The sequence below is a fragment of the Caretta caretta genome, chromosome 1 (assembly GCF_965140235.1).
Source record: "Caretta caretta isolate rCarCar2 chromosome 1, rCarCar1.hap1, whole genome shotgun sequence".
NCBI lineage: Eukaryota > Metazoa > Chordata > Testudines > Cheloniidae > Caretta > Caretta caretta.
In genome coordinates this window covers 281,982,319-281,995,391 of record NC_134206.1, presented here as the reverse complement: position 1 = coordinate 281,995,391, position 13,073 = coordinate 281,982,319, and the positions used below count along the sequence as shown (strand labels likewise).

At 41.1% G+C, this 13,073-nt stretch overlaps 1 protein-coding gene across 7 annotated transcripts in view; it reads left to right on the top strand.

Annotated features, from left to right (window-relative positions):
* SYT1 (synaptotagmin 1) overlaps positions 1 to 13,073 on the top strand; it is a 519,707-nt gene that overhangs the window by 260,091 nt on the left and 246,543 nt on the right. The window contains exon 1 of one of the 7 annotated variants that reach the window (XM_075124342.1): positions 10,578 to 10,596. The exons of the other annotated variants lie outside the window; for them this stretch is intronic. The gene's annotated coding sequence lies outside the window, so the exon portion shown is untranslated. Of the gene's footprint in view, positions 1 to 10,577; positions 10,597 to 13,073 lie in introns of those variants that run through there. 7 annotated transcript variants of the gene reach the window in all.

Sequence of the window (13,073 nt, the reverse complement as noted above, 5' to 3'; positions counted from 1 at the left end):
TTATAGTTTCTGTGTGTGGCCTGTCTATCTTGATTACCATGGAATATGAAGGAAAACTGCTTGAAATTAACTGCTGTGAATAATCCTCATATTATTTCAAATGGGCCCTCTGTGTGAGAGACAATAGCCTATCACATCTCATGACTGCCAAATATGGCTCCCATCCAGCAAGTTGCTGAGCATTCGCAACACCCACTGGTGTTAATGGGAGCTGAGGGAGTTCAGAACCTTGTAGAAAGCACTCTGAGGGCTTGTCTATATGTTCATCTCCTGGGATCCCGCCAGCTTGCTTCTGAGTGAGAATTGTTTGATTGTTTTAACTATTTGTTGGGAAACTCCTTTGCATTTTGTATCAATCTTACTTTATAAAATAATACAAGAGTGTTAAACTTTTGACACATCACAGGACCTTGGGCCAGATCATGTTCTCAAGTAATAGTCTCCCCAGCCATATGTCTCGCACTTCTACATAGATGGGTAATAACCAGTTAACTTCAGGGCACTATCTCCCCTTCCTAAAATCCTACAGAAGGTTGTCCATGGAGTTGGGATCTGCAAAGGAGAGAGGAGAGGGGTAAGGCAGGCTTAGGAGCAAGAAGAGGATAACCCTATATTGGGCAGAGTTCAGGTCAGCTGATATACGCTGTCTCCATTCACTCCCAGGCAGCACAGAGCTTACATGGTGAGGATTCCCATTTAAGGTATCCTTGTATTCCTGACTCTCTTAACAGTCCAGGAGGAATCATTTTCAATTGACTCACCATGTGTTCCTTTGGTCCTAAAGCATCTCCAGGTGGCTTATATTATTACTTTAAACTACCACAGCTTGCTGTAAAACAATCTCTTCCTTGCCTTTTGGAAGCCCTTCTGCCTATTGATTCCCACTTATAGAAGGTCTGGTGTGGTAAACTATTTTTAACCTGCAATGGAATCCAGTGACACACTGAGTCACTTTAGGGAATAGATGAAAATTAGTTATGTTCGGGTTAAATTCTCCAAAAGTATTTTTTTATGCGAAACTTCCTTTGACTTTCTTGGATAAGCAAACAAGTGGATAAACCTTGGGCTCAAAGGAGTTAGATGACACCTCCTTTCGGGATGAGTTTATAATTTTCCAGAGATGGAAGCATTGGGTGCACCACTGGTAAAACTTGAGGACCACTGGGGAGAGCTTGTTGGATCCAGAGTTTTTTCACCGTGGGTCCTCCCAATTGAGTGCCCTCTCACTCTTTTGACAGGATGAGTCCTTTAAAACCAGTGCTATTATTAGCTTTCTATCTAGATGCTGATGTGGATCTCACAATAATTAACTGATTTTTATCTTCACAACACCCCTGTGAGGTAGGCAGTGCTATCCCCATCTGTGGAGCCGAGGCACAGGATACAGTAAGTGACTTGCTCAGGAAGTTTGCAGCTAAGCTGGGAATTTAATCCAGGTTTCTTGAGTCTCAGTCTTGTGTTTTGTCTTAGTCTCTATCCTTCCTACCACTGTGCCTTATCCTTATCCATGCCTTCCTCTAAACCCTTGTATTTTCCCAGGCCCATCCACAGAACTCCTAGAGCAGAGGTGGGCAAACTACGGCCCGCAGGCCACATCTGGCCTGTGGGACCGTCCCGCCCGGCCCTGAGCTCCCGGCCAGGGAGGCTAGCCCCCGGCCCCTCCCCTGCTGTTCCCCCTCCCGCGCAGGCTGAGCACGTCATGCCGCCAGCGCTCTGTCCCGCCACTCTTGCCAGGTAGCCCAGCGGCTTGGCTGGCTCCGGCATGGTAAGGGGGCGGGGAGCGGGGGGTCCCGGGGCGGCAGTCAGGGGACAGGGAGCAGGGGGTGGTTGGATGGGTCAGGGGTTCTGGGGGGCAGTCAGGGAGCAGTGGGGGTTGGGGGTTCGGGGGGGGGCAGTCAGGGGACAGGGAGCAGGGGCGGTTGGATGGGACGGAGGTTTTGCAGGGGGCAGTCAGGGGATGAAGAATAGGGGAGGTTTGTTAGGCTTGGGAGTCCCAGCAGGCCTGTCGGGGGTGTGGATAGGGGTTGGTTCAGTCAGGGGACAGGGAGAAGGGGGATTGGATAGGGGGTGGGATCCCGGGGGGAAGTTGGGGTGGGGGGGCCCAGGAGGGGGTGGTCAGGGGACAAGGAGCGGGGGTGTTGGATGGGTCAGGGATTCTGAGAGGGGCAGCCAGGGGGCAGGTAGGGGGAGGGGGCCAGGCTGTTTGGGGAGTCACAGCCTTCCCTACCCGGCCCTCCATATAGTTTTGCAACCCTGATGTGGCCCTTGGGCCAAAAAGTTTGCCCGCCCCTGTCCTAGAGGATTTCTTCCCTGTTGGGGAGCTACGGAGGAGAATGCCGTGGACATGCAGACCTCTCCCTTCATGTCTATGGCCTGTTCTCTCCTGCCATGTTCTCTTTTGCCTTGTCGAGAGGAGAAGACCCTGTTACTCTGAATAAGGAGTACAAAATCTAGCCTTTGGTAATTTGTATTCTATACAGAACCTGTGCTGCCGCATTGTTCCCTCGAATTTTTGACAGGCTGTGTGTGCAAAAAATTTCTTCTGTGCAAATTGTGCTTCTGTGCAAATTTTTGTGCGTGCGGTGTTTCGCCACGTGTGCAGGTTAGGATCTGTGTACACGTCCACAGCTTAGAGGGAACAGTGGCAGCCAGGCTTTTTCTTACCGTGGGCATCATTTACAAATGTAACATTTGCTGTTCTGCAGTTATTGTCATGCTGCAAAATCTGCTATCCTAAATGCAGTTATTGCAGGTATTGAAACTGTGTTTCCAGGGGTGCCCACAATATGCAAGCCCAAACATTGGTGGAAGGCTCAGTTATTGTTGCTGCTTAATATATATCAAGCCTTTCATTTGTTTTTAAATAGGTAACTATTGAGGTGGCTTTCAAGAGACATACACTAGTGACACTGGGGAGAGTATCAGTTTAACACATCCTGTATCTTTAATTGGAAGAACAAATCCTGATACTGTACCGGAATGTTTTTCAAATTGTTCTCCTGTTCCTCATTTCAGAATACAGAACAGCCCTGTAGCAAATGCAATAAAATTCAGAGAGCTGAGAGCAGTGCACCCCTTTTCTCATAGCAATATCTTTAAACCTGATTTCTCCTTGGCCATACTCTGTTCACTGGTTCATATTTTGTTGAACTTGATCTCCTTTGGTCCCAGTTTTGGAAAATGCTGGAATTTTGGAAAATTCATTATCGTCGGTAGAAACTGTGATCCTCATTCAACAAAGCAATTAAGCGTGGTTAAGGCCAATTGAAGTTAATATTTTGCTGAAAGGGGCCTTGGGACACTCAGCACCTTGCTAGATATGCCCTCAATATACTTAATTGATTCCAATGCAAAGTAAAGAGTCTTAATGCACTAATTACTGCATTACACATGAATGCTGTAATTAATACCATTGTTAATAAATACAGATTCCAAATAATACAGAATTGTATTTTCTGAACCTTTTGGCCTGTAAACAAAGAAATGAGTAGAACAGCAATGGGAAAAGAACATCTAAAACGGGCTTTGATGGTATAGGTACTACTACTTTTCAGCTATCTAAATCCTATCATTCCTGGGGAGTTTGGTACACACCTCTCTAAAATGTAGCCATGATGTCAATTCATTTCATTTACTGTTATCAGAATTACCTTGTCATGTTACAAGACCATTTGATGTTAGCCCACATTGAAGACTATGTGATAATCAGAATGTTGCATTAGAAAACATCATTTTCAATTACAGTTGGGCACCTCACTTTCACTACGTCAATTATGAGTTGTCTTTGGTTAATGCTTCATGCATTGTAAAGCTATAGCTAACAGTGTAATTATCACATTAAATCAGCTTCTTACAGAGGTGATTTCATACTAGACCAACCTTCCAAAATTCTACTCAGTTATCTGCCTGGAGGAGGTGCCAATGGTTTTGATGGGCAGATAAAATGTCATCATACCATTGTCAGAATGAGCATGTGGGGTTTTTGCTTAAGGTAGTATATTTTTCACAGTGACTTAATAAATCTCTATTCGCCTATTTTGCATGTATTTATAAAGGTTTTCCTTTGCAAAGGAAAGTTAAATTGCTGCTGCCACAAAATATCATTCTGTGTTACTTTAACAGAAAGATCTGTATCTCTGAAGTGAATGGTTGAGAAAGCTGCCCACCATGTGGCTTGGGAGTTTATGAATAGAGACTATAATTTTTTAGTACGGTGCAAGTTCCTTGTTTTTCATTTGTAAAAAGTGCAAAAATAATAATAATATTTTAATGTCAATATGTAATGTTGTCATCTTGCCGCTCATCCATTTATAACAGAAACCACCTTCCATAGAGATTAAGCTCATTTTGTGAAATTTTCCATGTAACAAAATATATTTTTATTTAATGCCTTCTGACTGCTAAGTTTTTACTTGAAGCAGGTATTTTATAAATGCATTCACAGTGTTTTCCTAGATATCAATCAGAGTTTTAAGAAGTTTAATTTGGCCTCTCTTCCTTTAGAGCTTAGTAGGAATTCTTCAATTTTAATGCTGAGGATGAACCTGCAAACACCATGGAAGATAAATGTGCTAATGAGAAAATATTCTGGAATGCTTCAGATCTGTTTGCAATATTTTATTTATTTATTTATTTTCACTTCCTGCATTGACTGTTAAGTAAGAGAGGGTAGCTTAATGACTTACAACATTAGAATAATGTGCCATGGTAATTAAAAAGGTACGTGAACATTTTGCATAAGATTGTAGGCTTTCTAATTACAGCCTGAGAAAACCCACCTGGTGAGCAAGCTTGATTATTATAGTTAATTTTATTTTACTCTTTTATGTATTTTATGTAGTAATTTTTTTCTTTAAAAAAATCACTTCACTAATGCTCAGATTCTGCCGTGGGTTGTAAGCCCCATTGAAGTAATTGTTTTAGTCACAGCTCCCTGATTGTCAGGGCAGATCCAGGCTACAGTGAACTCTGGTGTAGGTTTGAACAGCATGGGGGCTGCTCTAATTTATGCCAGCTGGCTATGGTGCCTAAGGAAACATACACCAACTCAATATAGCTGAAGTGCAGTGTGCTCCAGTTCCTATGCTGGAAACAAGTACAGGGGCATGGTGCAGCAGACAGCTATGCTGGTTTCATGCCTACTGAGAACTCCTCCCATGCGAGGAAAATTCTCATTTTAGTCAAATCTAATTGCTTTCCAGTCTTCTGTGCTGCTCATGTGTCTCAAAGGACCATGTTCTTGGTTGCTTTCTTGTCCTACTATGGAAACACTTATGGTCATGAATGATATCGTGCAGCAGCAACTTATGTTCCTACAAACTCTGTAAATTTAAAATAAAATTTGTGGCCCTAGGGATAGCATAATTAAAGTAAAAGGATAAGTGAAAAAGGGAAGGTAGGATTGTAAGAAAAACAAACTAGAGAGGAAGCAAAGACAAAAGGAAAACAATTAGGAAAAAATAAGTGTGACACTGTGGACTTTACCATTACCAAATCCTCCCTTCTCAATTCTGTCTACTCCCCCTATTTAAAGTATCCCATATAGGGTTCTGCATAAGAGGCATATGCACAGTTGTGCATATCTGCACAGATTGACAGGGAGAAGAACAAAAACACTGGCTCTGAATCTACACCACAACAGACTCCATGCTGAAACAGTTCCATTACTCAAACTTCCCTTTCCTGTTCCACCCCTAAGTAGCTGCCAGATTCTCAACAGTTGGGAAATAGATTTTTTTCCCTAATCACATTGCATAATGCTGCACAATGGGAATATTGGGAATAACATATAGAGATAGGAAGATGAATGAAGAAGTCAGAAAAATTACTGGACAAGATACCCTCTCACAAATTATCAACAAAGGAAGACATCAGTGGCTGGGACATGTGCTGAGAACGGAAAAAGAATGCTTACCAAATACCGCCCTTGAATGGAAGCCAGAAAACACAAGAAGAAAGGCCGCAAATAACATGGAAACTATCAGTTCTGAACAACATCAAGCACCTCAACATGAAATGGGAAGATTTAGAGAGAAGGGCAGTTGACAGGCAATGATGGCAAATGTGGGTAGCCCAATGTGCAGCAAAGCACGGGATGGACTAAGGTCTAAGTCACCATGGTATTAATGAGCTTCTGTGAAGGAAAAGGATGTAGTGAAAGTGGTATCTTGAAAGCGTTCACTGGTATCCCTGTTTTTTTAAGCCTAGATTTGGCACTGATTCCGTGTGTTGTACCTTTGCTGGACTTTACCCTGGCTAGCCGCAGCGGTAGTACAGGAACGTTTTATAACTGGTGCCTGGGTTGATATATTACAGAACCCATGGAGGTAGAACCCATAGTAGTGGCCTTAAATGTTCTTTTATTATTTGGCTTTTTTCATCATCTCTGAGTCTCATGTGAGCTTTTTCCAAACTTGTAGCCTGTGACCCAGGACTAAGGAGATAAAACATCTTAGAAATATAAAAGACAGAAAAAGAAATTATGAGGAAAAATTAGTTTCAAGCTTCTGTTGATAGATTTTGATATAGCAAAATAAAATCTTTGCCCATTATGCGTAGACAATGCAGTGATGCTAGGCTGTTGTAATAGGAGTGCAGCCCAAAGCACAGCAGAAAGGAAAGCATACCATGATCCAAGAGTCAGGTGGTGACGAGTCTGCACTAAGGAAAGATCTCTCCTCCAGAGTTTCCTATTTTACTGTAACTTGGGGGGCAGAATCAGCACCAGCATCTGGTATGGATGGCAGAGCTGGCGAGAAAAAAATCTGTTTCCTGAAAAATATTGAGGTTTCAAAATGTTTTGCCATTCCAACATGGGGCAAAAATAAACTCTTTCACAACATTTTGTGAAAAAGTCAGAGAAAGACACCCACCTCAAAATAGCCAGTAGCCTGGTGATCAGGGCACTCCTCTGGGATGTGAAGGGCCCAAGTTGAAGTCCCTGATTCAAATCAGATACAACCAGTACATGAACATGGGTCTCCTACATCCCCTGTGAGTGACCTACCCACTGGGCTACTGACTATTCTGGGTTGGGGTAGTCTGTCACTCTCTCTGAATGAAATTTGTGTTGAAACCAACATATTTCTATTAAACACCTTGCTTTTGACAAAATAGCATTTTTGATGGGAATAAAAATCGTTTTTTTCAACCAGCTCTTCCAGAGAGAGGCCAGGTGATGGAGGAAGTAGAACTCTAGAGATGTGGGTTCAATTCCTGGATTTCCCACAGGCTTCCTGGATGACCTTGGATAAATCCTTTAATCCCTCAGTGCCTCTCTTCCCCACGTGTAAAAGGAGGACAATAACACTTCCTTTCTCCCACCCATTGTGTGTTTTGTCTGTAAGCTGTTCAGTGTACAGTGTACCCCTAACATGAGGGAACCCTACACTTGGTTAGGGCATCTGAGCACTACTTATTAATTATTGCACTGTATTGTATTAATTTAATTTAAAATTATTTATTTTACTAGATGATTGCTTACCTACATAAATATTGAAATGTTCACAACTCAAAGTTTCAGAAGATAGAGTAGAGAATTTAACTTAATGAACACATAGAAGGGAATACAAAGTTGCAAACAAAGCTTAAAAACACAACGGGCCCAATCCTATCTTCCTTAATCATGGAAAACTCTGATTTACGTCTGTGGGAGTCTTGCCAGAGTAGGATTGGGACCTATTTGTGTTAATTAGAAGTGCAAAAATGGTGTGAAAAGAGTGGTGATAAAACAGCTGTGGGAATGAATAAGCTGTTTCCTTCCCCCATGAACAGAAATACAAACAGCCATAATATGACTGCAACATGCTGCCCTGATTGCTGTGTTGCCATGTTTGCTTTGTAACACTTCATCAGTATGCAGTATGTCACAATGCAGTGTCATCACATATTAACTCACTACAACACAAGTATGTCAACACAATGCCAGGAATGAATGGCTCCATTCAACACAATATATCCTCTCCCTCTTTCTCCATCCTCCCTTCTGGCTGCCAAAGAGGAAGAGAAAGAGATCCCAGCAGCTCCTTATCTCAGATTTGCGGTTTGGGGTGGTGCCCAAACCTCTGATCTGTTTTCATTAGGGACCACTAATCAGACTGGTGGAGTCAGTAAGAACCATGTACAAACAGCTGCTACGGATGAGGCACATGAGCTACAAGCAAAGTATCTCTGGCTTAAGACATAGGAGAGATGGGGCTACAGGGCACCATTTAAAGTGGGGGACTATGCTAGGCAGAGAGATGAGTCCTGCCCCCAGAGGTTGTGATACAGAGGTGGGGGTAGCATCCTGCCCCTGTGGGTGAAAAGTCCTGGTTTGGGGGTGGGGGGGGATTGGACAACAATCCTATCCCGTATTCACCCCACAGTGGCTCCTGTCCCAGAGCTGGTCTGCTTCTCCACTCTGGCCCGTTGACTTTCCACATCATGCAGGCAGGGCCCTCCTCCCATGATTCCCGACCCCCCACCACTGAGTCTCCTGCCCCAAGCTGGGCTAAGGTGAGCCAAAAAGGTGTTGGGCCATTTTTCAGATGACCACCCACCTCTCCCGCTCCATAGCATATGCAGGACAGTATTGCCAACCCTAAGAGTTAGCAAATCATGAGTCAGAATAATTAGAATTCATGAGAATGGGCTAAAAATAATGAAATTTAACAACAACAACAACAATATTTTTGGTCTGGTTTTTGAACTCCCCAATCTCTGCTGGTATGTGTGTGAGACAATTACAGGTTGAAAATTCAATTTTAAATGCCAACAAAATGTGCGCACAAGCCCTGGGCTCCCCAAATCATCCCCACTGGCAATCTCCCACAGATGCCCCATCATCAGCCAGCCCAAGAAGGGCTTCCAGGGGGGCTCCTCTGACCCTTAACTCCCCCTCACTGGGCTGTGGTGGAAGAGAAGAGGGCGCTACTGCTGAGCATGGAGTGGGGGCCAGCTCTGCTGTACTGGACCTGCTCTTGGACCCAGCCCTCTAAGAACACACAGAGGTGTCTGGTGCTCAGGTGCTGGAGGCAGCTGTCTGCAGTGGTCAAAGATGGAAATTGCAAGGAGTTCTGGGAACTTTCCTGAGCTGGCTGTATTTCGTCACAAGAAACCCTCAAAGTCTATAAAATCACAGTAGTGTCACAAAGTTGACCCCCCCCCCCCGTGTAGGATGACCTTGTAAAACAATGTTCTCTCGTCGTTCAGTGTGAAAATGTGTGCTGATTGCACATGTAAATTCATTTAATTAATTTCTAACTGATGTTTGTGTGCACTAGAAGTTACAATGGGTATCACAGAACACTTCAAAAAATATTAAATACATTCTACTCCCAAACTTAATTATTGTTGTACATCCCATTTATAATAGGATATTTGGAAACCAAGAAAATCCTTAAGAATATGTTGCAGTAATTGTTACTTGACAAAAATAATTATTGTGAATGATCATTCACTTGAGATAATTCATTGCTTCAGTGTCAGCTGGGAGATCAACACTTACGCACTACACTTTTTTGCCTTGATCATGCAATCAGTGTCTCACTTGCTAACAGCCTGTATGTGGTCTCACTGAAGGACAGGCTGGATTGCATAGATTCATAGACCTTTCTATATCATTCTCCTTTCTCCTCACTTCCTCACCCCTCTTCCCCATGAAAGAAATTGTTTTTAGCCATTCCAAATAGCGTTCATGCTGCATAGGCTTTTTCTCTGCATAAGTGCCTAACTCTCCAAGGAAGATAGTTGTAGTATCCATATCCATGACTTTTGTTACTATGGGAATTCTTATATTTTGGATTGTTTGGCTGGTGTTTGTTCATTTTCTTTATGCACATTGATACAGCTGCAGCAGTGTTATATAACTCAAAGTGTTAATAAAAAAAGCATACATATGCCTAGAAATGAAACATAAAGATTGGGAGATAGCTCAGTGCAGCAGCTAAGAGACATGACATATTGATATTCCCCCTGTTGAGAGGCCATGAAAACATTCAAAGTATACAGTAAAACTTTATAGTTTTAGATCACTGTCTGAGTATCAGTAATCAAATGTATTTTACCTCTTTAATCAGTCTAGACTGTTCCACAAAGAACATTGTGTTTAAATTAGAACTAGACTGTAGAATTCATTGCATTTTCTATCATGACTTTTAATAATTTATTGATCATGTGTGTATATGACATTATGAGGCAGTAATAAAACATTACATTGTGAAGTATTATTCATTAGGTTAAATAGTTTGTCATTGGCTCGGGTATCTTTCTTCAGTGTACTCTGATGTGCACCAGGACCCAGCAGCTTGAGATATGGAATTAGCACATTGTTTCTCGGGGAATGCCCTTGAATGTGCTTGAGTAGCTGTCTTTTGCAAGACGTGAGCTGCATTGCTGAAGGAAAGAGTGGAAATTTTATTTCTGGCACCATATATTAATCCTGTGTGGCTGTGTCTACTTTTATATCTCAGGAAAGCTCTTCAGAAATGTCAGGATCACTGTTCAGTGATTAACGAACAGCCAGTGCTGGACGAGTGTTGCAGCTGGGGAATCAGTGCTAGGTCACTTTACAGCAACTTGTGTAGAGCTCCAGAAAGGGACTATATTGGGTACCAGGTAAGAATCCAATCCTCACTTCTAATGCTCTGAAGATATTGCTAAGAAAATGATAAGCAGAGCTAAGGCCTCTCCATTGCTACCACATGAAAAATCCCCTCATGTAAATTTTTAAGAAAGACTTTTATAATGGGTGGATTTTCTGAAATGTATTTAAGATTTAAATAGCGGCATGATTGACAAATCTCACTGATCATAAAAAGCTACCAGAGATCAACCTTGATGTGACCAGCCAAGAGAGACAGCCAGCATGACTTTTTATTAATGTCACATGCCAAGGAACATTGTGTCACTTGCTAAGATGGATGGAACAAAATGTTTCCATTTGGCATAATGCTAAGATATGGAGAAAATTGCAATCAATCAAATGCAGCAACCTTAGTAAATCAGGAGAAAAAATAACACTAGCAACATACTGTGTAACTGTCTCCTATTAACACTCAGTTATTTTATGTACAGAAATGTAAGATTTGAGTCTTTTTTTTATTTTCAGACTTTTAATCAAAATTTGTATTGTGAGAATTAAATGTGTGTGGACCTACTGCTTGAAGGAATTATTCTGTACTTCCCTCATCATTTAAAGCTGAAAATGTCTGTGCCTGCCTATAGTGTACAGTACATTAATGAATTTATTTATGATAATCATGTCAGCCACAGAAAACTGGAAAAATATTACTCTTTGAATTAGGCAATATCAGACAACAGGCTGCAAATTGTGATGAGCGCTGGCCTATGTCCACATGTACCTTTTTGTGTGCAAGGTAAATCCAAATGCTACCAATACATGTGAGAAGTAAGGATATACAGCAAAGTGCAGACCTTGGATATTTTTATTGTAATGATATAGGTTTTTTAACATTAAAAAAGTCATATACTATGCAGGATCGTAGAGATACATTTGTGTGTGCAGGTATGTACAACATCTAATGATGATGCTAAGTATAAATTACATCTTTAGCAGGAGATCTTTCAGTAATCATAGGAACATCACTATTAGTGAGTGTTACATACATGTATGCATACGCTTTACCATAAATTCTTATGTATTGTGCTCTCTGTGTGTGTTTGTGTGTTATGTTGTCATAGGTAAAGCTTAATAGATGTTCCCTTCCTGTTAAAGAACATACTCTTGGCATTAAGTAAGGCCTCGTCTACATGGGGAGTTATTCAGGAACAGCTATTCCTGATTAACTCCCCGTGTAGACACTCCTATTCCTGAATAAGCATGGTTTTATTCCAAATTAACTTAATCAATTTTGGAAGTGAATTAAGCTAATTCATAGTAAACTAATTTGGAATAAGAGCATCCACATACGGAGTTAATTTGGAATAGCTATCCTGCTTGAAATTAAGACCCAAATTTCATCTGAATTAATTTCTTAATGTAGACAAGTCTAACTGTAAATAAAACATCATTCTTTGCCTGCAAGCTTCATCTCATTTTGTTTCTCTTTTTACTTTACTATAAAAACAAACATGTTTAGCTTTCTCACCTTTATTTTTCTTCATGAAGAAAACAAACTCTCTGCCATCATGGGTGAAAATTGCTGCTGAAAAGCCACGGAGGGATCAACACAGTCAAAGAGCAAAAAATGTTTGTAACAAAGAGAAGCTGTTGTCATTGCTGCATATTGTAGTAGTGCTGCAGCTACAGTTATGGCATCTTTAACTTAGATTTTGCTTTGGAAACCCTAAATCAGGAGAAGTAAACATCTCTCGGTTTAGCTATTCTAGATAAAAAGGGGCAAACTAGAAGCAATGAGGCCAAAAGTTAAGGGGTTGTTTGAAGACTAAAGCCCCAAAGAGATGATGAAACACAAAGTCTCTGGAGCAAGAAGCACATTTTCACTAAAAGACATTATGACCCTCCTTGTGGGTCCGTTACACTGAAATAAATCTGGAGTGGCCTATTGAATCAACTGGTGTTAATTCCTAAATTTTTCTTTGATGAAAATGGGAGCATCTGACCCTATACTAATCCTTGTTATAAAACTTTGCATACTCATTTTTAAAGTTCCATTCAAAGGATATACATTTTACAAAATGTCATTGATATGCCGTAGACTCTGTCGGATAACATTAAATTAATTGGGCTAAATTCTATTCTCATTTACGTCAGTCGAAATTTGCAGCAGCTCTGTTGAGGTCAGTGGAGTTACTCCAGGTTTATATTCATCCAGCTGAGAGCAGAATTTGGCCTGATAATTTTAGATGAAAAAATGTAAAACCTCATTCTGTAAAATGCATTATTTAGTATTGACTCCACCATAATCTTATTTGGTTAAATTAAGTAAAGGAAACAATCAGTGTTTCATTTCCTTTTAAATATCTATGTCCATCTTAGTTAAACTAGTTTCATAAGCACTGACATTGTTTAGTTCTTTGTTAATTAAACAATGTTTCAGTCATTTGCAGTCTTTATTTTTATTGACCCCATCATGTGTGACATTTTTCATTTGCTTAATATCTGGCAAAAG